The sequence below is a fragment of the Rhinatrema bivittatum genome, chromosome 3 (assembly GCF_901001135.1).
Source record: "Rhinatrema bivittatum chromosome 3, aRhiBiv1.1, whole genome shotgun sequence".
In the NCBI taxonomy this organism is placed as follows: domain Eukaryota; kingdom Metazoa; phylum Chordata; class Amphibia; order Gymnophiona; family Rhinatrematidae; genus Rhinatrema; species Rhinatrema bivittatum.
Window position 1 is genome coordinate 469,605,708 of NC_042617.1, and position 26,010 is coordinate 469,631,717.

Consider the following 26,010-nt stretch of genomic DNA (forward strand, 5'->3'; position numbering starts at 1 on the left):
TGTGGGTGAGGGGGGGGGGGAGGATGGTGAAGTCTGAGACAGCTCCCTCCCTGCATTACTAGTGAGAGGCTGGCTTCACAGACAGGGGGGAGCTGCCTGACCCTCACTCCTGACTTCCCCCATGTCCCAGCTAGTGAATGGTGTGTGGGTGAGGGGGGGGGGGGGGAGGATGGTGAAGTCTGAGACAGCTCCCTCCCTGCATTACTAGTGAGAGGCTGGCTTCACAGACAGGTGGGAGCTGCCTGACCCTCACTCCTGACTTCCCCCATGTCCCAGCTAATGAATGGTGTGTGGGTGAGGGGGGGGGGGAGGAGGATGGTGAAGTCTGAGACAGCTCCCTCCCTGCATTACTAGTGAGAGGCTGGCTTCACAGACAGGGGGGAGCTGCCTGACCCTCACTCCTGACTTCCCCCATGTCCCAGCTAGTGAATGGTGTGTGGGTGAGGGGGGGGGGGGGGAGGAGGATGGTGAAGTCTGAGACAGCTCCCTCCCTGCATTACTAGTGAGAGGCTGGCTTCACAGACAGGGGGGAGCTGCCTGACCCTCACTCCTCCGGGGTGATCTTCCTGCACACAGTGCCCTATCCCTGATACCAGGGGTGTTGTGATCTTCCTGCATGCAGTGCCCTATCCCTATTAATACCAGGAGTGTTGTGATCTTCCTGCACGCAGTGCCCTATCCCTAATACCAGGGGTGTTGTGATCTTCCTGCATGCAGTGCCCTATCCCTGATACTGGGATGTGTGCAAGAAGATCCCAACACCCCCGGTATCAGGAATAGGGCACTGTGTGCAGGAAGATCACAATACCCCTGGTATCAGGGTTAGGGCACAAGTTCTAGTCACATTGACTGATCACATTACTTGTTTTGTCAAGCTACCAACTGTTTCCATTTCCCATCCCCCATATACTGTCAGTGGGAAGCTTGGTAACATGAATAAATAAGAGGGCAGCCAATAGGAATACATATTCATTCCTAAACTGACCTTAACTGACCTGAAAAGTGTCAAATTGTATCATTTTCAGTTAGTGCGCACTAACTCTCCGTTAGTGCGCACTAATCGGAAAAAACGATTTTTAACGATTTTTTTAACTAAAAAATCGTGCCTAACACGATTTTCTTGCCCTGCCACACGATTTCTATCGTTAAGACGATATGGAAAACGATTCACATCCCTACTAAATACTAGGACAGAGGACACCTGCTCTGTTGGTTATTAAAAATGTGTTATTTATTTATTTGCAGTTTTTATATACCGACATTTGTTTAGTATGTTAGCATTTTATTCCCTACTCATGCATACTTTCTTTTTTTGTTTGTTTGTTTGTTTTTTTGTTTGTAAACACTGTTTCACTTTTTTGCAGTCAGATTGAGAGCCAACCTCTGGCACATCATATCAATCCAGCAGACTATCCCTAAAATGTATGGCAATTTCTAGGCTATTTTCTCCTAAAGGAGTAAGAGCAGTGAGGAGCATGGATTTTTGCTGTACTGCCTTTGTATGAGAAAGAGTTAAAGAGTAAAAAGTAATGTAATGGCACTCTACTATGAATTTGAAATAAAATTAAATTACATTTAACAGTCTAAACTGATGTTTGAGAAGCTTAAAAGGATTTAATTCCCATTGGAATCACACTGTTATTTGATCTACTATAATCTCGGCATGCACTGCTGGTAATGTTTTTATTCAAGTAATATTGCTATTAGATTATGTCCACAGTCTGAGCTGCAAACACCCACAAAATGTGACATTATTAAGCCTAGATCAAAGTTTTCATAGAAAATTGTGCCATGAATTTCCTAGCAAAAACAAAAAAGGCAACCATTTAAGGCAGTTGCCAAACTTGGTGTGCGAGTGTGTGGGGGTGGGGGCTTTTATAAAATGGTCCAACATGACGGAGCTGAACGAAGAAAGCAGTCAGAGAAAAAAATGAAATTCTCAGAATTGGAATTTTGGTGGTAGACTTAAGGAAAGTGGTCTATAAATGTAACATAAAATAACATAATTCTGTAGTGCAGTTCTAGTAGTTGTATTGGACCTGGAAAAAACTGGACTCTTATTAGGTTTCAGTAACTTTTAAAGGACCAAAACAAAATACCTGATTGAGGTACAAGATATTTTCATCATATTATTTAGGTGAGCCCAAACCATCAGGAATTCAGTAGCTGGAACTAATCATCCTGTTAAAAGCCACTGGCAAGGAAGAAGAAATGGTAATTTTGAACTTGGAAGCAATTTACCTAACTGGAGTTCATACGAAGAAGCAGATCATGACAGGCAGGATGGCATGTCTAGAAACTCACAGGACAAGAAAACTAGACATGAAATGGTGGACTGATATGATGGCATCTGACAATGAGAAATAATCCAGTATACTCTGATAGGTCACAAGATCTGAACTATTGATCATACAAAACCAAATCCATGTGAAATTTCATCTTGGAACAATAGGAACAATAGGAACAATAGTGCTTTAAGGATAAATTACAGAACAGATGATTAGATAATGAGCTTGTTTATTCTTGTTTACTCCAGTAATATTATAGATATTCAGTAAATAATAGCATCAGTTGTCATATATTAAAAAATATAGCAACTAAGGGCCAGATTTTAAAAACTATGCACGGGCATAGATTTGTGCGCGCAACCCGGCATGCACAAATCTACGCCCGATTTTATAACATGCGCACACAGCCATGCACATGTTATAAAATCCAGGGTTGGCGCACACAAGGAGGTGCACAATTGTGCAACTTGTGTGCGCCGAGCCGCACAGCCTTCCTCTGTTCCCTACGAGGCCGCTCCGAAATCGGAGCGGCCTCGGAGGTGACTTTCCTTCTGCCCCCCCACCTTCCCCTTCCTTCCCCTACCTAACCCACCTCCCCAGCCCTACCTAAACCCCCCTTACCTTTGTCCTTTAAGTTGCGCCTGCCTCCGGGCAGGCGTAGATTGTGTGCACCAGCCGATGGCTGGCCCGCGATCTCGGGAACAGCAGCAAATGGCTGCTGTGCCAGGAGGCTCCTGCCCCACCCCCAACCCGCCCCCTTCCCGCCTCTTTTTCAAAACCCCGGGACATATGTGCATCCCGGGGCTTGCGTGCGTCGCCAAGCCTATGCAAAATAGGCTCGGCGCACACAGGAGTGGGTTTTCGGGGTTATGTGCATATTATACGCACATAACCCATTGAAAATCCACCCCAAAATTCACTTAATACTGTTCTTGATAATTGAAAATATATATCCTTGACCAGAAAAGATATTAAGAAGCCATTGAAGACTCCCAATTAGGGATGTGAATCGTTTTTTGACGATTTAAAATATCGTCCGATATTTTTTAAATCGTCAAAAATCGTTAAAGAGTGCAATACAATAGAAATTCCCCCGATTTATCATGAAAAATCGTTAAATCGGGTTTGTGTCCACTAACGGGAGTTATTTGGGGGGAGGGCGGGAAAACCAGCACACCAAAACAACCCCTAAACCCACCCCGACCCTTTAAAACTAATCCCCTACCTTCTCCCACCCTCCCAACCCCCCCCCCCAAATGTTTTAAAATCACCTGGTGGTCCAGTGGAAGCCCCGGGACCAATCGCCCGCTCTCGGACCGTCGGCTGCTACTAATAAAAATGGCGCCAATGGCCCGATAAAAAAACCCCACCCCAACCCTTTAAAACTGACCCCTTAGCCTCCCCCACCCTCCTGACCCCCCCAAAATTACCTGGTGGTTCAGTGGGGGCACCGGGAGCGATCTCCTGCTCTCGGGCCGTCGGCTGCGCTAATAAAAATGGCCCCGATGGCCCTTTGCCCTTACCATGTGACAGGGTATCCGTGCCATTGGCCGGCCCCTGTCACATGGTAGGAGCACTGGATGGCTGGCACCATCTTTAAATATGGCACGGGCATGGCCGGCGCCATCTTTAAAAATGGCGCCGGCCATCCAGTGCTCCTACCATGTGACAGGGGCCGGCCAATGGCACGGATACCCTGTCACATGGTAAGGGCAAAGGGCCATCGGCGCCATTTTTATTAGCGCAGCCGATGGCCCGAGAGCGGGAGATTGCTCCCCGCGCCCCCACTGGACCACCAGGTAATTTAAAAATGTTTTTTGGGGGGTCGGGAGGGTGGGGGAGGCTAAAGGGTCAGTTTTAAAGGGTCAGGGTGGGTTTTTTGTTTATCGGATCGGGCGCAGCCGATAAACAAAAAACCAATCGGGCCAGATGATAAAAATTATATGATTTGAATCGGAACTAGAACCGAACCGATTCCGGTTCAAATTCACATCTCTACTCCCAATCATCCCTTTGCAGATATAACAAATATTTACAATGCAATATCAAAAGACAAATCTTTCTAGAAACTTGGAGGGGATTCTTCACACTGAAGTCAGCCACACACAAGTGTCCAGAAAGGAAACATGTAACATCAAATAGGGGCAGATTTTTAAAGCCCTACATGAGTAAATCCAGCTGGATTTATGAGCGTAGGGGGGTTACGTGCGCCGAGTCTATTTTGCATAGACCCGGCGACGGACGCAAAGCCCTGGGACGCGCGTATGTCCTGGGGCTTGAAAAAAGGGGCAGGGCGTGGGTGGGGCAGGGCGGTCTGTGGGCAGGGTGGGGGCGGTACCGAGGCCTCCGGCACAGCAGCAAAACTGGGGGATCGTGTGCTGGTAAGTTACGCCTGCCAGAGGCAGGCGTAACTTAAAAAATAAAGGTGGGGGGGTGATTTAGGTAGGGCTGGGGGGTGGGTTAGATAGGGGAAGGGAGGGGAAGGGAGGGGAAGGTGGGGGAGGGCCGAAGGAAAGTTCCCTCCAAGGTTGCTCTGATTTCGGAGCAGCCTCGGAGGGAATGGGGAAAGCCATCGGGGCTCCCCTATGGCTTGGTGCGTGCAAGGTGCACTAGTTTGCACCCCCTTGTGCACGCTGACTCTAGATTTAGATTTATAACATGCGCGCGCAGCTTCGCGCATGTTATAAAATTGGGCGTACATTTGTGTGCACCGGGTAGCGCGCACAAATGTACTCCGCATGCGTAGATATTAAAATCCGGCCCATAGAGTTTTTATAATCTGAAAATCAAAAAATCTTCATTGCGTAATAATTGTCAATCTCACCAGCCTTAACGGAGTAATTTTCACTAAGCTGCCTAATGGCCTAGTATGGAGATACAGGAGGACAAAGTATGCAGGAGTGGCAAGGCAAACTATACCGGCGTAGTAGGGCAAAGAACTTAGGTGTAGCAGAGAAAGTACACAGGCACTGAAGGAACAAAATATGTGGGTATTTTTGAACTTATGGGTTACAGATTTTCATAGAGGGACTACCTGGATAGTTTCTCTTTGAAAATTTGCTAGCACTTACTCAGGTATAAAAGTGCTCAATACTTTTCCTCTTCTATATCAGCAGACAGAGTTAAGTAGGAAAAACTGTGTGCTTAGATATGTGTGTCTAGGTTTCTACCCCAGTCCTAGCCCACCTCCCAAAACACCAGTATTTTAAAACTATGCAGCTATATTTAGCCACTCAGAGGGGTACAAATTTCAAAGCCCCCCTCCCCCCCAGCTATCTCCTTAGTTATCCAGCTAGATACCCCTGAAAATTGCCCTCTACATGTTTTGAGACTTTTTCAAGATTTTGAAATTGGAGTGGAAAACCTAGCTCCTTGACTGATAGAGTTATGTAGCTTAAAGACTGCATAAATTCAAGGGAGCAGTACATAATGGGAGGAGGTGAGATACTGATGTGCACCATCCAGGAGAAGGAACTTAGGGTGATCATATCTGATGATCTCATCACCATTATCATCATCATTTTCAACTATTTAGTTCATGCTTTTCCAGTCATAAATCTTAAAGGGCCCAATGCAATAAGGTGCACTGAAGCTGCTGTGGGTTTGTTCACACATGTACGCTCATTTGAACGTGTGTCTTCCTGCGCAAAAACCTTTACGGGGATATAATAAGGGTTTTGGGTGAGATAAAAACATGCATACAAATGCACTTACTGACCTGTGTTTTTTTCTTTGCGAATGCATGATAATGGCATGCAAAGGAGGTGATTAAATAATCATGGGCAATGCAAGGAGCTGTGCTAATGCTAGTATGGGTTTTTTAATATGGATTTTTTACCGCCACGGTCATGCCATGAGTTAAGTAACAGCGCCGACTCAGAGATATTTTATTCCATTGCTTGCATTGGTGTGGTGTGGTTGTGTGCCCGTGCAGCTCTGGAATGTTTTCTATGATGGAGATTTCTGATTGTGTCCAGCTGTTCCTTATGCTGTGGTATATCCTGTGGGTTTGCCTACGGATGACAGCAGCAGAAGGTTTGGCAGGTGACAGAGGTCGTGGCAGGAGACAGAGCATCCGGAGAGAGCAGGCAAAGAGAAGGGATTGTGAGGAGCAGGTTGTTCCAGCTGGAACAGGCCACAGAAGGGTATGGAGGGAGCAGATATATTGCCTCAGGACCACGTTGCTGGGGATGCCGGAGTCAGATGTGGCAAGGACCTGCAAAATGAGTTCCAGGGCTATCGTGGGCCTGTATAAAGAGCTCAGAGAGATCATGGATCCCCTCACAGAATGTGGACATGATATCTCAGGTCTGGTGAAGCTGCTCGGAGGCCTTCATTTTCTGGCTACCAGTTCTTTCCAGAACACAGTGGCTGTGGTGGCTGGCACAGAGCAATCTATGTTCTCCCATCATTTCACCCAGGTACTAAGGCCCATGCTGAAGAGGGTGAAGAAGCATATCACATATCCATAGCTGCTTCGGGAGTGGCAGCAAATGAAGAGAGTGTTTTGACATAGCTGGTATGCCAAAGGTGGCATACCATTGTGGCTCTCACCCCTCCTCATGGAAAAGAGATGGCATCCCAGAATCAAAAGCTTTACCACTCCCTCAATGTACAAGTGGTGTATAACATTGACCAGAGGATTCTCAGCGTGGAGGCAAAATTCCCTGGTAGCAACCATGATTCTTTCATCCTGGTGCAGTCAGCACTGGCATGAAACTTCACTGAAGGGAAATACGGTGAAGGCTGGTTGCTGGGTGAGTGTGGAAAAAAATCTTGTACAAGTACTTAGATACGTTTCAATTAGCTCTGTGGGGTACAGGGCTTGCACAGACATAATTTAAAAATAAGTGCTTTTTTGTACATTTTTTATAAATCCGTAATACCTTTTTTTTTTTAATTTGTGGTTTGGGATAAAAAGGGGTCTATAACATTCAACTTTTTTGTTAGCTGTGCTTTGCAGTTAGCAATTATTCTATGTGAATGGAGTTAGTGGAGGGGAAGAGGATAATAGTTTTGTACCTATTTTTTTTTTTCAAATTGAACTTGAAGGGGTTGCCCTCATTGGCACCACCATGTTTTTTTGAGGGTGGGTAAGGTAGACAGCCAGGAAATTAGTTTAATATTTCATGTAACTGAATTTTTATTCATTAGCATGGCCTTTATAGGGGATGGAGGTTCGTGAGTTAGAGAACAAATGGTAAAAATGGGCCATATTTTGCTAGCATACATGAATCAGATAAGTAATGGCAGCATTGTACATGATATCTTGTTCATGGCTGTCACTATGTCTTTTAATATGTAGCCCATGTTAGTAAATAGCGCTGAGCCCCAAAGGCAGAATAGTAATTTCCTTTTTTTATTGTACATAGGTGTCTCATTTGTAATTTAAGAAATGTTACAGATGTCAACTTAAAGGAGTCTAGTTAATTTTATGCAAAATGATTTTTTTTTTCTACAGGTGATGCTGGCTATGCGTGCAAATCATGGCTGCTAACACCACTTGCGGTTCCTAGGATAGCTGCTGAACTGAGGTACCAAGAGGCACATGTCAGGGTAAGGAGCATCATAGAGAGAACATTTGGTCTCCTCGAGAGTCATTTCCGCTGCCTCAATCACTCAGGAGGGGCACTACAGTACTGTCCTGAGAAGGTAGTGGACATTGTGGTGGCCTGCTGCATGCTTCACAACCTCACTCTGCAAATGGTCTTCCACAGGACATTAATCCTGACCTGGAGGGAGAGCTGGATGTGAGTTCAGCAGATACTGGAGAGAACACAGCCAGGGGAAATAGGATCAGGAGATATGGCTTATGTGAGATCTCCCCATTGGAGTCCCCCCACTATCAGCTGCAGTGCAGATAGCAGGCAGAGAGTATTAGCCCTAGGTCTTTTTACTGGGATTTGTGTATGATTTGCCTGGGTTAAGATTATATAAGGTGGAAGCAGAAAGTAAGTGGGGAAGATGTTTAAAGGAGATTGGTTTTGGGGTTTTTGGTCTGAGTTTATGTTTTTTTGTTTTGATTAGAAGGTTTGGGGGTTGGTATGGGATTATATAATGCCAAGCCTTTTGTGGGAGAATGGTTTAAGGGAGGGTAGGCTATATGGATTTATTTGATTTATGTTGATGTAATTGTTTTTAATTCAATAACAAATTCATAGTCTGTATTTTACTAGTGCTAGCCCAAACAAAGTGAATCACAACTTCAGGACACTGCTTAAAAACAAACCCCATAAAATGAATCAAAATGTGATTAATTTAACAATATATTTCCAAATTATACATTTGATTTATAATGTTCCATACATATATTATTTTAATGAACTGATGTATTGGTTCATTTGTGTTTGATGTACTGACTGAGGGGAATTTTGTAACAGTCAACATAGGGCCTCATTTTCCACGCAGCTCGCACACGATAAGGGACCTTTCGCACGCGAAAAGTCCCTTATCGCGTGCAATACCAGGATGGGGGCAGAGTCGGGGCGGAGTCGGCCCCAGAAGAGGAGAAGTCGGGGTGTCACCAGTGCCGACTCTGTGCCGACGCCATCGTCAGCGAAAAGGTAAGTGCCTTTTCGCATCAGCTTTCGCTCCCAATAGCTACACCTCCTATGGTGGCGCTATTGGGTGCAAAACCGGCAGTGATCGCACCGCGACGGTGCGATCACTGCCAGCTAGTGCAGTCCCACCCCCGGTTCAGCCCCCCGGTTCAGCCCCCCGGTTCACCCCCGGTTCAGGCCTGCAATACTTTAGAAAATGAGGCCCATAGTGGTCAAGTCTGCATGTACAATTTGCATGCTCACTGTACTGAGTATTTTCAAAGCAAACTTATACATGTAAGTTTGTTTTGAAAATGCTCCGGTAATTGGTCAAGTACACAAACAAATTACCTTGCACAAATTTACTCCTGCTCCAAGCAGGATATACTGTAACTTGGTGCTGGGTAACTTACATATGTACGTTTTCAAATCAAAATGTATGCACAGAAATCCCAACTGTGTCCCGCAGAATTCCCCTCCTCAGTTTGTCAAAAAGTAAGCCAAAACTCGGTTGCTCGCATACTTTTATGTGCACTGGCCCCTGGATTTTCTTTAAAAATCCCACTTGCATTCATAAAATAGGATTTTGATCCAGTAAATCAGTTTGAAAATAATGCTCATGTCTTCATGTATTTTTGTAATATGTGTTGAATGAAGGTTTTCTTGCAGAAAGGCTTTACCCAAATCAGAACTAAACTAAACTTATTCACTCCAGGTCCATAGGAGTCAAAGCACAGCATTCATGCACATGGGGGAAAAAAAATGAACAAGGTTCTTATTCAGCCACTGGGTGGCTGGCAAAGTTATCCAGTTAAATGTATCTGGCTAAATTTGCCAGGATATTCAGCCATGCAACCATGCCACTGAATAATATACCTGACTATCTTAAAGTTAGCCAGATAAGTTTATCTGGCTAAATCTAGGACTACTCTTCGGCTATCCTAAAGCTATATAACTACGTTAACACTGGATAATACCACTGTGCTCTAGAACACAGGGAGAATAGGATCTGAAATAGAACTTTTCATAGATTCTGTTCTAATGGAATTGGCCAGACCAGGCCTTCCCAAACCTGTCCTGGTGACTCCACAGGCAGTTGGGTTTTCAGGAAATCCACAATGAATATGAATGAGATAAATTTGCATATCATGGAGACTCACTATATCCAAATTTATCTCAAGCATATTCATTGTGGTCGACAACTCTGTCAAAGAAGCACCACGAGAACGAGTGCTACTCTCATGTAATGTATTTAGGTTTATAAAGAAGTAAGTAATGTTACACAAATGTATTCATCATATTTGGTGGACTTCAGTTATGTAAGCGTGGAATTCACCATTCAGAAGATTCTCGTCCTGCATGACAGGATAATCTTTAAAGTTGTTTTTGTCTCACTTTTATCTAGCAATGCTGTTGATTGCTTTCACATTTTACTCCAGGATACAATTTGAGCTATGACTCAGGTCCATTACCGTGTGTTAATTATGACCCTACAAAGAGGAATTCGAAATGCCACAGCATCAGGTGATTCAGGAGATGGTGCTTTAAGCTTGGCCGGTTCCTGTAGACTCAAAGAATTGTTCCTAAGCTTGTGTTAAAGCTTCCCTTTGGAGATTCAAAGATAAGTTTCAGCTTATTAACTTTCTTAAATTTGCCTTCAGTAAAGGACACTTTTTATTTGTAACAACAAAAATTAAAAACATATATTTACCTGGGACTCTTGTATATTCGATTTATTCTGGGTAATAATAAAATGTACAGGCACTCCTTCTATTTATAAGACATAGGACACTGCATTTAATGGTGCAGTCTAAGTGCCCTATTATTATATGAGATCCTTTTGAGTAAAGTTCTTATATACAGAAAATATTTGCTCTGCATTGCTACTGTAGGTAAAATGTTGTTCTTGTACTATATCAGGTGCACATAATTTTGGTGCAGAAATACACAGGATTTTATAAACTGTGAAGCACCCACCATACAGTTTATAAAATACTTGTAACAATCCCCATGCCTCCACTCAAAACGTGCAAATTGTGTGCCACAGACAGTTTTGAAAGTTGAGCTCAAAAAGAGTATAGTGAACATTGATGAAATGCATGGGACATTTTGGCAGTCTGTCTTTTGAACTCAGGATATGATTATTTCTAATTTTCCATCATGGCAGAAGCATTTTTGCTGGAAATTGTTCTTACTCCCAAGCGAGGGGCAATTGATCCCTGTGAGGCTGAAGCTTCAAAAATATATTTCTTGAAATATATTTATGCACGTGTCAAGAAACTAGATAAAAGATTTTTTTTTAATTATTTTCTGTTTGCAGTTTCTTGTTTAATTTGAAATCCTGCAGATATATATATTTTTTATAAACAGAAATTTAAAGTTTTCAAACTGCAATGGCGCAAAGCTCAAAGTTTCTTTGTATCTGCAGGCTTATTACCAGTTTTCAAAAGGAAAGTGCATGCAACTATCCCCTTTGAAAAAGGCCCCTGGCAAAAATGTGTGCACAGAGATTTGCACCTGCTTTTTCTGTGGCATCTTTTTCCATTGGAAGTAAAAGTCCTGCTTTTCAAAATCATTTACGTGCATAAAATGCAGTTCTAGGTGCGTACATGGAATTTAAAAAATTGTGTGTTGGTTTGAGCACGTAAAAGTATGCTCAGAAGCGATGTTGCGGGGCAGAATTGTGGGGGTGGGGATAGCATTTGTGTGCATATTTTTGATTTTTGAAAGTATGCATTTAAATGTATGTGCACACATTTACACCTGCCCTCAAGCAGTTATAAATCTGTGTGCAGCATATGCCTCTCTGGACTCTGCATGCAGCTAATTTTCAAAGCAGATTTACACATGTAAATCTGCTTTGAAAATTCAGGCTAAATTCTGTGTACTTTGTACATGCAAAGTTCAGCCTTCCAAAATCCCTCCCTGAGTTCAGTTTTCAAAGGATCAACTCCTGTAACTTAGGGGGTCTTTTTTTCTAAAGGGATCGCATGCGATACCTAGATCGGGGCGGAATCAGGGCGGAGTCCGCACCAGAAGGGGAGGAGTCGGGGCGGCGTCAGGGGCAGACTCCGCGACGACTTCGCTGACGGTGAAAGGTAAGGACCCTTTTCGCTGCCAGTAGCGCGCCCAATAGCAGCACCTTTTACGATGGCACTATTGGGTGCGAAAGCCGGCAGCGATTGCACCGCGGAGGTGCGATCACTGCGGGCTTTCGCAGGCCCACCTCCCGCTTTGCCCCCCACCCCCGGCAAATTCACAGAGCCGCGATAGTTTAGAAAATCCGGCCCTTAATGAGTTATGTAGGTAAATCCAGGACCGATGGAAGAACTAGGCGGACTAGGCGACTGCCTAGGGTGCCACTGGTTGGGGGCGGCATCGGCATGGTCTCTCCCTCTTCCCGCCTGTGTGGGAGACCATGCTGATGCCACTGTAGGTGGGAAGATAAAGAGCATGTCCTCGCTGCAAGAAGATGCGGTACTGGTCCAGGCCGTGCTGCAATGAAAAACAGGAAGAGCAGCAGCAGCAGCCGACCAGCATAGCCCTGCCCACTCAGGAAGCCATAACATTGGTTCCAGTTCTTGCTGGGCTATACGAAGCTGCACAGGAGGCAGAGAAGCATCAGCCCCTGCAGGCCTGAAGAAGAGCACTGTGGGTTGTGGGGCTGAAGGATGAAGCTGTTGCTGATGATATTGTGGTGCCAGGGGAGGAGAAGTGAGTGAGAGAGCATGTTCATGTGTGTGTGTGTGTATTAGAGAGAGCATGTGCGTGCACGTATGAGAGGCCATGTCAGTGCGTGTGTATGTATGAGTGACAGGGTGTGTGTGTGTGTGTGTGTATATGTATGAGAGGGCATATATGTGTGTATGTATGAGAGAACAAGCATGTGTATACATATGAGAGAGAGAGAATAAAGTTTAGGAGCAGCAACCCCTCTCCTCAACCCCTGCTAATCCACAACAATCTCAGAGCATCTGGAATTCAAAAGATCATGGGTACAGACAGCAGGGGATTTTAAAAAAATCTTTATTCATTTTAATTTCTAGGTGCTTTCTGATGTGACTATTGTTTTTAAATAGTTTATTGGTATTTGGAAATTTTGTCTGACTTTTAAATTACTGTTGTTCTATTTGTTAGCTGTTATGAAATATGTATTCTTTTTATTAGTATGGTTTTACTATATTGATTATTTGTATTTCTTGATTTTATTGTTTATGTTAAATTATTATGAATGCATGATTTTATTTGTGTGTAGAGAGGATGTGACTGGGGGGGATGGAGTAGCAGGCTGCAAGTTCCCTCTAGGGCACCTAATAACCTTGCACTGGCCCTGGGTAAATGCAGGCCTGGATTTTTCAATAGGCACATTAGGCCTGTGCATAGGGTGGCAAAGATCTGGGAGTAGCAAGCTGGATGAAAATTTGCTGCCATCCAGTTATGCTGAATCTTTCAGCAGAAACCAGCCCTCTTGTTCCTGATCCAACTCCTCACATTCCAGGCAGCATGCAAGGAACAGGCGAAGAAGGGGTGAGCTTGGAGCAGACATAGCAGAACAAAGAAAAGCAGGCAGAAGCGGGAACATTCTGGGGAGGCTAAGATGGGTTGAGAATGGGAATATTGGTACTAAGGAGAGAGGCCAGGGGAAGAGAAGGGATCTGCTAGAAGGTATGTGTCTCTGTGTGAGAAGAGAAAGGAGTGTGTGTGTGTGTGTGGGGGGGGGGGGGGGGGGGGGGAGCAGTGCTTATGTTACAAAAAAGGGGATTGGTGCCAGGTGTGCATTTGTGTATGCCACATTGGGTAAGAGGTTAGCGAAGGGATGCAAGGGGGAACAGGACCAGAATATGGTAGGTATACCTGCCTCCTCCTTGCCCTCCCCATCTGAAATCTCTCTCTTTATCTCCAGTTCTAGTTACCAGATCCTGGAAGCTTCCTTTCTTCTTACCTCACCTTTCTCCCCATATACTGGAACCTACCACAACCCCTTCCACAGTCTCAGAACCTCCTTCCTTCCTCCTCTATCCCAGATTCCTGATCTCCTTCCCCTACCTCAATTTTCCTCTCTCCCACCCTCCCCATCCTTGGTCCTCTCTCCCTCTCCCCTGTGCCTAGTTATCTTTCCATTTCACAATGCTCTCTCCCATGCCCATTCTTACCTTCTTCTCACTCTATTCCTGGTCCTCTTCCCTTCCTCTCACTGTCCCTTGTCTTCTCACCCTTGAGGTCTCCTCCCTATGCTAATACTTGAGATCCCGTTTCCTTTCCCAATAGAATGAAAATAAATGATGTAGTCACAATCAATGTTGAAAAACTACTTTATTTTTATAATGGAAAATTAAAAAATGGCAATATGTCCATGTGCTTCTGATTCTTCTAATTTTGCCACAGAATCTACCACTGAGATGCCATGGAAATCTGTGGGGCTATATTTTAAACCTTTTGCTTCCTGTTGTCTGACCTAATGGGGAGTTGGGGGGTGGGGGGTGGGGTGGGGGCAGAGGTGAGAAGATAGCACCAAATATGCCTAGGGGTAGCAAAATCTAAAATCTGTCGCTGGGTAAATCTGGTTATTTGAAAAAGTACTCTCACCTAGTGACTACAAATGCATGCATATTTCATAACTTCATGCCTTTACTTACATGACAAAGAGACATTCTGATGGGCATGTTTAGGTTGGGGGAATAATCTACATGATGATAACTTTCAAACAACTACAATTGACTTCATTTACGCATGTACTGTATATGGCCGCACATGAATAAATGCAATGCATTGAGAGAGAGAGTATTTGATTCATTGGATGCACATACTTTTCCTACCAATTTTAAAAATATTGGGTAAAGTTTTAATCGGCCAAGCGCGTAAAAAACGGGTGTTTCTGCGTGGCCGGGCCTTGCACGTGCTGAGTGCATTTTTAAAGGAGCCTGGCCACACGTGTAACTCCTGTCAAGCGCAAAAGTGCCAGGCTGAAGGAAAGGGGCGGTCTGGAGGGGCAGGGTTGGAGGTGGCCGGTACAGCGACCATTTGCCACTGTGCCGGGGAAGCGCACACCAGCAGTCAGCCGGCACTCACAAGCTGCTTCTGCTCTGGAGGAGCAGCAACTTAAAAAATAAAAAAAAAGGTAAGGTAGGTTAGATATAGGAGGTGGGGAGGAGAGGGAAAGGGGAAGGGAGGTTAAGTAGGGGGGTAGGGAAGTTCCCTCCCAGCCCGCCCCTTAATTGGAGCAGACTGGGAGGGAACTGGCAAAGGCTGGGATGTGTCACCGTGCAAAAATTGCATAAGTACCCCAGCCTTGCGTGTGCCACCCACACATGTGCTCATGGATTATAAAATCCAGTGCACACATGCGCACTGCCCCTGGATTTTATAACATGCGCGTGCTAGCGCATGTTATAAAATCAGCATATACCATTGCGTGGCGAGAGGCTGCAGATTAAAGATTTATAGAGCTTTGACTTATGATATTGTCATTTGTTTGTATTAAGAATTCTTTAATTTTTCGTGGATATTTGGATTGCATCCTTTTGCCTCTCCCCTTATATCTATTTAGTGGTAAAATCAGCATATCCATGATTTGCTGATTTTATTTGTAGGTTTAAAAATCTACCCCATGGGGGTAATTTTCATAAGGATTTACACGTGTAAATGTAACTGCTATTGTAGCAATTTTCAAAAGCCATTTACTTGAGTAAAGGACACTTACGTGAGCAAGTCCTATGGACAATTCATGGCATATATTGTAGCAATTTTCAAAAGCCCACTTACACGAGTAAAGTGCATTTACTCGAGTAAAATCCAGTTTTAAGTGAGTAAATGCTTTTTAAAATCAGGCCCCATATGCGCATATATTTAATGCACAAAAATAAAGTAGGACTTGCTCGCATAAAACCTGATTACGCACGGAAGCGTCACATTTTAAAACATGAGAGTGTAATTGAAATGATCATTTTTCAAATTGCTCTACCAGTTCACCCAGTCTTTGTCTAGGTCATCAAGATCCACCTGGTTCTTCAGCCTGAATTCCCCCCCAGTTTACCCAGACATCCCACTCAGCCAATAACACACAATAAAGAAGTCTAATATCAATTTACGCCAGATATTTAACAAGTATAAAATTGTGCGAGTAAGTTGCTAAATATATGCATGCAATCAAAGTCTCTTTTAAAATAGTAATTTATACCTCTAACTCTTGACCCAGCCTCAGAACATTTCAGACCACCTCTATTTTTTTTGCACATTTATATGCATGTAAAACCGAAAGAATACACATATTTTCAATTTTTATAAAATAGTGATTGCACGAGTGCAGGCTACTTACATACTTAGATGCTCATTTTTATGCACATAACTCTTTGAAAATTCACCTCCATGTGTTTAATTGTATTTTAAGCACATTTTTAAAGAGAAACCACCTGGATAGTTTCTTCTTGAGAGTTAGACACAAGTTGCACAGACATAGAAGTGCTTAATGCCTTGACAGTAGGTGCATTTGGTAAAAAATAGTTCTCTTGATGCTTAAATGGCACTCATGACATTTTATTCTAGCAACAACCTAAGACCAACAGAAACTGTTAGCTAAAGTTAAAATCATTTTGGAGGTTTTATCAGAAAATAGAGTTAAAAGGAAGGATAAGAAAAAATTGAAAAGGTGAAACTATGAACCAAACGAGAATAGGGTCTGCAGTACATTTCTGATAGGGTAGACTTTATATTGGGATAGTAGGTTATCTTTACTTTAAAGGTTAGGAATCCTTTTCAAAGGCTCTCATGCATTTTATTGTAGAAGTACATCCTATCTTGCTCTTGGTAAAGTTGAGAGAAAATAGTTTTTCTTCTTGATGGTAGTGCAATCTTTCCTTGAATGAGTACCCATGATGTATCTGTCACTCATATTCTAAGTAGCACCAATATTTCACTTTTTTGGACACCATCTAAACTGGAATACATACACTCGTAGAGATTGTTTGATATATTTGAGCATGCATATGTTGAACAGATTTTTGGCTTCTTCTTTTGATATGTCAGTCACCTGGTTAACAGTAGAAAATAGGAAAAGCCTGCTGTTTTAAAGTTGTCTTTTAATATTATTCTTTACGTGAGCCCTAGTAGACCAGATATAAATCATCCAAAAAGATCACATAAAAATACAGAAATAGATTCATCTATACAAAAAAAAAAAAAAATGGACAAAGAAGGGAAACCTTAGTCAGTAGAACATGTTATCAATTTTGTATAAGGTAGTTTCAGAGCTTCCATGTGGAATAAATGTAGTGCATTTTAAAAAAATACGGTTTTTTTGGGTGTTCTAAAAAATACATTAGGATTCCTTGTTTGTTTCAGTTATTGGTATGGTATGCTGCAATCTCAAGAAATCTTTCAACATATTCATTACTCATAAAGGTTCTGAGCATGTTCTCTGTTTTCAATTCTATGGATACTAAGGATGCTTTACAGCTTTTGTATGTTTTCCTGCTGCTTTTATTTAAAAAAATCTGAATTTATATTGTGTTAATTGTTTTTCACTACTTTATTATATTTTTGTATGATATGAATTTTTTATTACATTTTGAAGGGAAAGCCATGCACATATAAACAATTGCTTTCATGCTTATTATTGTATTGTCCTGTCCATGCCATCCTCTCTGCTACTTTCACACTTCCATTGAGCAAATATAGAATTAAAATGTTAGGTTTTATCTTTGCTGAAATCTCTTTGTATTTAGTGCTCAAGTTTCCTACACCTGATGGTCTGATGGTCTATTGGATTCCACTACCCAAAGAGGTTGGGATGATTTTATCTGTGATGTTGTAGCTTCCTGAAATGTCTGCCTGGGTCTTATTGCGCAAGATTTCATATTACATTTTCTTCTGACAGCATTTTATCTAAAGTAATTAATATATTAATGAAATGTGTTTTAAATATACTGTAAGTATTTTTACTATATTCTAGTAATCATATTTCCATTTACTATTAATTCTGTTCACAAATTATCAAAATCATTGTATGTTTATTCCAATACAACATATTTACCATAACTCAACATTGTTTTTGACTATGACTAGTGTACCAACCTGATAAAATTTGGGTTGTAAATTTGTGTAATACTGTGGCAAAACAATTACATGGTCGGCAATTGGAATAGGTCAGACTATGTATTTTTTTAAACATTTTTTGGTATATTAGAGCATCACTTGTTCCTGTTTGTGACACATTCATGGAGCAGTGGATGAGGCATTGCAATAGTTCCATTATTTTTCCAGCATTCACTAGAGTTTTGGGTCTTTGTAGGCTACTGAGATTGAACTTTTGTGAACAATGCTTTGTTCTCCAAATAGGTCTTCTTTGAACCAGGATTACGGGAAGTAAGGTTTTTTTGTATTGTTTTGTTTTCAGCTTTGTTGCTTTTTATTGCCAAGACACGTCATGGCATTCTAAAATCATCCCAGATGTCTTTCTATGTTTAGTTTTACTATAATTAAATAAACGTATGGAGCATTTTCTAAGTGAGTTAGCAATCTAGTTCTGTTGTCATGTACATCTGTTACGTGATTCTCTGTGGATTAAACTCATTAAAATCACATAGGCCTTTTAAAAATTCTGACAAACTTATTTACTGACTTTGGCAAATAAAAATAATAACATCCTATTTTAAAAGTGTGAGTCAGAGGTCTTGCATAGTTCAAAAAAACTATAAACCACCTTTGTAAGGCTTTCTGGACCAGTTTTTCCCTCATTAACATAATACTGTTAGGCTCATTTCAATATGTTTAAGCTTCGCTAACAGCTATGGGACATGAGACACTTCCTTCCTGGTATCACCAATATCTAAAATTTGCAAAAGGAAAGCTTTGAGAGCAATTTTCAAAAGCCATTTCTGCATGGAAATTGGAACTTAAAAAATTGCTTTCTCTCTCTGTGGGTGAAATTATATGCGTAGTGGTCCTACAGGCGTAACTTTACCCACAATGAGGGGAAGCATTCCCAAGGAACAGGACTGGGGAGGATTTTGCATTTTTGGTGGGAGAGATGTGAATTCCAGAAAAATACTCTGGATGCTTGGGTGTCCAAGCAAAGCTTTACTGCAGCAATTCTTCAATAGCAAATAGTGGCACTTTACACACCAGTTTTTGGCATGAACAGTCTTGTTATCATAGCTCTCCAATTTCCTTTAATTGTACAAGTGTCTCTCAGCAGTTAGACCAGGGAAAGAACTCACCTTCTAGGGCATGGAAAAGCAAGACTTGCCAGGTGGACATGGGGGCCTATGTATGGATGAAAAATCCCCTTCCAAATGTACTAGTAGACTAAAGCAGGGTCTCAAACAGTGCACAATTCCCCGCTTTTACCTCTTCTCCACAAAGTGAAGACTCTGGATGAGGGTCTACAAGTTTAACAAAAAGATGTTCCTCCAGGTGACACACAGGATTCCCTTGACAAATGATCCAGGCAGCAGGGAACAGAACAGCTCTTTTGGTTTTCCCCACTTCAGGGCAGGAAGGGTGATAGCAAAGCTATCCTCCAAAGCACGAGACAAATCTTCACATAAAGGAAAAAATTGGAACTCACTTGCAGCAAATCAGTCCTGAAGCATCCATGCTTTGTATAATAGAGAGCAGCAGAATCTCCTCTATTTCTGGCCTTTCCAAGAAAAAGGACTCCCCCCAAATCCTGTAACCAGGGAGCTCACGGAAAAGCTTTCAAAACAAGTCTAAAAAAAAATCTCTTAAGCAACCCCGGAACACCCTCACTGGACAGGTTGTATACCAACAAGGTAATTGTCCCCATCCTATTAAGTGCCAGTTCCAGGCTGTGAGGCCTAGTACACAAAAATAGGAAGAACATCATCTCATAAAAAGCAACTCCTTCTCCTCTGATCGCCAACTCAAAATGTCACACCTTGCAATGATACAAGCTGCTTTTATACCAGCAGGAGGCTAGCCATTCCAGCAACCTCTGTGGAGAAGCTGTTCTGAAAATGGTGCACCCTCTCTATACTCCCTATCTCCTACCCCTAGCTCAAAAAGGGTTTTGGAACTAGGGTCACATAGTGGTGATCCCAAAGGATCGCCACACCATGCTAATATTTTATTAACTGTGATCTGAGCTGCACAGCTTAGAAAAATTCTGCATATTTCTGCCCCCAAAATACTTGCATATGTTTCAGTACATGAATACATTTGTAATGCAGGAGCATGCATATTTTCTCTTCCCGTTTAATAAAACATATACATAATAATCGTAACAAGTCTTGTGTAAAAATCCGTAAGTAAACTCTATTTCAGAAAATACTTGTGCGCATACTTGGAATCTCCAGTTTGATAACATTTCACACCAGTTCACCCAGATTTTTCACCAGTTCATCTAGACCATGTTCTCTCTACCCAGCTTGATAGCAGCTAAGTAGAGAGTGCATCAAGCAAGGTAGAGAGAACATGGTACAAATCTACTCTTCTTTCACCTTTCATCACTCCAAATCACATTAAATCTTCACTGATGGTAACTGTGCTGTTCGTATGTCTGACTGTGTATGTAAAACTCCCCCCCCCCCAAACCTCACCCTGAGCTCATAATGCCCCCTCTTACAGTGGTATAAAAAGTTCAGATATAAGTGAGTATCCAGAGAGATTCTCTCTCTCCTTCTGTCTCTCAGTTTGGAGAAGAGACAGCTAAGGGGTCTATGATAGAGATCTATAAAATAATGAATGGACTGGAACAGGTAAGCACAAATTGGTTGTTTATGCTTTCAAAAAGTACAAGGACTAGGGGACATTCAATGAAGTTCCTAGGTAATACATTTAAAGGTAGATTTTAAAATGAGTGCATGCGGTTTCCGGAGCGCACACATGGATGCGATCATTTTATAACATGCGCGCGTCAGTGGATGTTGCTGGTGGATGTGGTGAAAGCTGTTAGTGTAGCTGGATTTAAAAAAAAGGTTTAGGAAAGTTTCTGGAAGTAAAGTCCATAAAACATTATTAAAATGGACTTGGGGAAGTCCACCGCTTATCCCTGGGATAAGCATCCTGTAATCTATTGACCTTTTGGGATCCTGCCAGGTACTTGTTACCTGGATTGGCCACTATTGGAAACAGGATACTTGGCTTCATGGATCATGGGTTTGACCCAGTTTGACAAATCTTTTGTTTATAGTCTATGAATCTATGTTTGGCTGTCACATAATCTTTTGCTTGGTATACAGGCCTGTAAAGTTTGAAGACCAAAGCTTAATTCTACCCAGAGAAGGCATGCAAGTGAAATATGTGTTGGATATATATATTTTTTTTGTACTGTTATGCCATGCACTAATTCTTCAGACTTGTGTTGCATGTATTAAAAATGTTTTAATAATAGCATTGATTGCAGGCTTCTGGTTTCAAAGAGTTTTGTCATTGGTTTGCAGCTTGCTGGACTGCACTGTAGCAACAGGTGTGATCCTTTTCCTATGCAATACATTTGTTGTGGTACTTGTGTGCACCTACTACCACAACTCATTGTGTGACCTTGAGTGAACCATCTGTGTTTGAACTCAGTTGTCAAATGTTTGAGACTTTACAACCATATGACTTATCTTTCATGGGGCTATGAACACCAGTGGTGCTCTGTAAACATTATTAGCACTATTATTCTGTAAATTTTAGCTCAAAATGTGTCAGGTTTTAGTTTCCAATAAAGTTGACTTGCTCACTTTTTAATGCTGATGAAGGACACTTATAAGCTTTGGTACCTGAGCAACTGTAATGTTTAGGCAGTTCCATAATGAAATTCACATGGAATTCAGCAACCTCAGCCAGTTTTGTGTCAGACTCTTTAACATGTTCCAGTTGCATGAAATGCTAATTAAAGGCACTCATTGTTAACCGATATAAATAGTTCTCACTTAGCCTAATTTAGGCATGGGCTGTAAAACAAACAATTATGTGACAGATGATACATGTTAACACAGAAAAAAAATTCTGTAATGACATTCCTGTAACATTTTAACCTCTTCAACCACCATGTGTTCTGAATTAAAAAGCTAAAGGGGGTACTGACTGTAAAGGTGGCATACTCACTAGCTTGTGATGTTTTTTCCACAAATAGAAACCCCCCCATAAAACACCACTGCATGATTTGCATTGGGAATTCAGTGTGGGCAATGACATCATTCATGTGAATATGATTTTAGCTTTTGTATTTGATTGTCAGTCCATATAATGATGCCAAACTGCAGAATTTACCTACCTTAAAAAAAACCCCAAAAACCTGTGTCCCACCTAGAGAATAGAGGAATCGAAGACTTGCTATTGTATACAAATTAGCATTCCTATCTTCCAAAATTAATTGTTGTATTTCTAAGTACTGTGAATATGATGGAGACAAAACAGGAAATGAATCTCGAAATGTTTTATGGAACGTGCCATGTAAACATCAACTGGATTACTAATGTAGCTGGTTCTCAGTTATACAGTCCTTACATGGTTAGGTGATGATTATTTAAGAATGAGGTCAATTAGGTGTTTATAGTGGATTTTAGGTGATAAGAAACAAGTAAAATGTGCCCTCCTTAAAAAGAATAGTTATCTCAAGACTATGGGCAGTTTAATGCAATTGCGATGAATTTAGTCCATCCCTCACTCCCCCGGCCTTGGTGGTAAATGGAGAAATATGCCTGAATGTAGAACCACCCCTTAATATACAGACCCTACTAGTCTAAAAGATTCATCCTTTCCGCAGCAGCAGCCCTATCTAGCATATTCTCCCAGTATTTTGAATTTTGGCACCCGAGAGTCAAAAGCAATTGAGGATTGCTCCTGAGCTGAGCATTCTGCTCTGGCACTTTCAGTAATGAAAGGATCCAGGGGAAGGGGTGAACTAAGGATTTTTCCAGGTGTGTGTAGGTGGGCGGGGTTTGTGGGGTGGGGGAGCCGTGAATCACTCCAGCTTAGATCAGGCATAAATCTGGCTGATCTCCTTTTTGCCCTAATAATTACTATTAAGTTCTGTGAGGGAAAATTTTTTTTTTTTAAATTTTCTTTTCCTCACATGGACAAGCATAGGAGCCGGACCATAACATACTATTTTCTATTACTCTATTTGATTCCATTGGGATAGAAACAAAAATCATTCAAGAATGTATCTTTAAAAAAAACCCCACAAAACCCCCCCCCCCCCTTTGCAGCTGTTTCTGGCTGCTGATAAAAAGACATCATCTCTACAGCACCTAACCCAATACTGATCTGAGAGGAGTGGGTAGAGATAGGTGGGGGGGGGGAAGAAGTTATTTGGAATAGATGAATCACATCTCATACTTTGTTCTCACAATTTATAGCAGGTTGTATAAAAGGGGACATACTTTCTCTAATTCAGATGAGTACACATTTCAGTTACATCAAAGTGATTCTACGAGTTCATCTACCTTTTTATATCCACTGTAGAAGAAGCTGACCTTCTCGCAGCAGAATATTTCACCTGAGGACAGATTCAGTGAAGCTGACTAAGAGACAGTGCCTGAGTAGATTCATCTCCCAGATCTGTTAGAAGTTGCACTGACATATGACTTCCTGTAAAGGCCACCCTTACAGCACATCTGCTGAGGTGAAGGTGATGACCACTCTGTGCTGTTTGGTTACTAGCTTCTTCCAAAAGATGGGAGGACATTTAACTGGCATCTGTTAGCCATCTGTCTCCAGACGTGCCAAGTCTTTTCTAGGTTTATGCTTGCCTACATGCCAGACTATATCCAGTATATCTCTATTACAATGTTTCCTAACCATTTCATGCCTAAAGCATACCTAATTAACAAAAATGTTATATGGTTGGTATTCCAACCACCACAAGGCAGGCAATGCAAGCATGCAGAGTAGTTATTGCCTAAAAAAAGAGCTAGGGAAGCACTGAATGCCCTGTCCAACTTTAAAACAAAGAAAGGTACACATGAACTTGTCACTATGGGCCTGTTCCCTCTATATACACCTGCAAGAGAAGGGAGAAGTTATGTGTGGTGCAGACAGTCAGTTCATTTAGTTACCATAGCTGTTTCACGTGTTTGTCAGAGCTCCTCCACTGCTGCTACTCCCAATACCCAGAATGAGTCACATTCACTGCCCATTGCATGCTCTCCCTGTCCCACTCAGCCTGTGGATGAAAGACTGGAAGGACTGAATGGAGAAAGCACAGGAGGGGAAAGAACACAGTCAACTTGGATTTACCCAAGGGATTGTGATACATTACAGGAGGCCCTTGCAAGACTGGAAGATTGGGCATCCAAATGGCAGATGAAATTTAATGTGGACAAGTGCAAGGTGTTGCATATAGGGAAAAATAACCCTTGCTGTAGTTACATGATGTTAGGTTCCATATTAGAAGCTACCACCCAGGAAAAAGATCTAGGCATCATAGTGGATAATACTTTAAAATCGTTGGCTCAGTGTGCTGCAGCCAGTGGCATAGCCACGGGTGGGCCTGGGTGGGCAGCTGCCCACCCAACTTAGACCCAGGCCCACCCAACTGACACCAGAACTGCAAGGCTGTCGCGGGATCCCATCCCCGCGACAGTGAAGAGGAGAACCCATGCTTGGCACGCCATCACGGCACACATGGGGAAGCGGTCCTACAACCATATGGCCGACCGATCTACCTGTTTGCGGGGGGAGGGGAGGAGCGGAAGCGCCGTGCACAGCTTCCACTTCCTCCCCCCAAAGCAGGAAGATCAGCTGGCCTCTCCTGCTATCTTCGGGCCGTATGGCCGACCGATCTTCCTGTTGGGGGGGGGAGGAGAGCGGAAGCGCCGCGCACAGCTTCCGCCCCCCCCCCCCCCAGCAGGAAGATCAGTCGGCCGTATGGCTCGAAGATAGCAGGAGGCCAGTGGCAGCAGGAGAGGCCAGCTGATCTTCCTGCTCTGGGGGGAGGAAGCGGGAACTGTGCGCGGCGCTTCCGCTCTCCTCCTCCCCCCCCCAAACAGGAAGATCGGTCGGCCATACGGCCCGAAGATAGCAGGAGGCCAGTGGCAGCAGGAGGCCAGCTGATCTTCCTGCTCTGGGGGGAGGAAGCGGAAACTGTGCACAGGCTTGAATGTGTATGTGAGGATGAGAATGGGAGCCTTGTGTGTGTGTGGGTGAAAATCAGACCCTGGGTGTGTATGGGAGTGAGAATGGAGTCTTGAATGTGTGTGGGTGATAATGGAAGCTTGAATATGTGGGTGAGGATGGAAGCTTGAATATGTGGGTGAGGTTGGAAGCTTGAATGTGTGTATATATGGGTGAGGATGGAAGCTTGAATGTGTGTATATATGGGTGAGAATGGGAGCCTGGGTTTGTGTGTGTGGGTGAGAATGGAAGCTTGAATATGTGGGTGAGAATGGAAGCTTGAATGTGTATATATATGGGTGAGAATGGGAGCCTGGGTTTGTGTGTGTGGGTGAGAATGGAAGCTTGAATATGTGGGTAAGAATGGGTGCTTGAAAGTGTGTATGTGTGGGTGAGAATGGGACCTTAAATGTGTGTATGTGTGGGGGAGAATGGGTTTGTGTGTGTGGATGAGAATGGGTGCCTGGATGTGCATCTGTGTGTGCATAAGAATATAAGCCTGGGGAGGGGTGAGAAAGTGAGAGCTTGTATGTGTGTCTGCAGAGAATGTGAGCTGGGGGGGGGGGGTGGGGGAGAGCATATGAGAGTGAGAGCCTGAGTGTGTGAGGGAGTCTGTGAGAGAAAGCATTTATGTATATATGTGTGTGTGTGTGTGGAAGGGAAGAAGACAGTAGTAGAAAAGACTAGGGGTGTGCATTCGGATTGACCGCATTAGTAAAACGCAACTCATATTTTTTTTTTACTTAAAAAATTGATTCGACATAAACGATCGGATTTCCCACATATCGAACATAGATATGTTCGATATGTGGGAAATCGCGATTGTTGAGCCAAAATAAAAATATAAACCCCCTCACCCTCCTTAATCCCCCCCCCCCCGACTTACCACAACTCCCTGGTGATGGAGCGAGGAGTGAGGACGCCATTTCTGCAATCCTTGGCGAGAAGCATGTGACGTCGGCGGCACGTCGAGTGACGCCGGCGTCACGTGATTCCCGGCTCGTTCGCGCCGGACGGCTCGTTCGGCCCAAAAAGAACTTTTGGCCAGCTTGAGGGGGTCAGGAGGCCCCCCCAAGCTGGCCAAAAGTTCTTTTTGGGCCGAATGAGCCGTCCGGCGCGAA

At 42.9% G+C, this 26,010-nt stretch overlaps 1 long non-coding RNA gene across 1 annotated transcript in view; it reads left to right on the top strand.

Moving 5' to 3' along the window:
* The window catches only part of LOC115088831, a 30,051-nt gene extending 19,517 nt beyond the window's left edge, over window positions 1-10,534 (top strand). The window contains exons 3-4 of the long non-coding RNA XR_003855920.1: window positions 7,750-7,844; window positions 10,267-10,534. This is a non-coding gene — a long non-coding RNA (uncharacterized LOC115088831). The remainder of the gene's footprint in view (window positions 1-7,749; window positions 7,845-10,266) is intronic.
* Window positions 10,535-26,010: the final 15,476 nt, after the last annotated feature.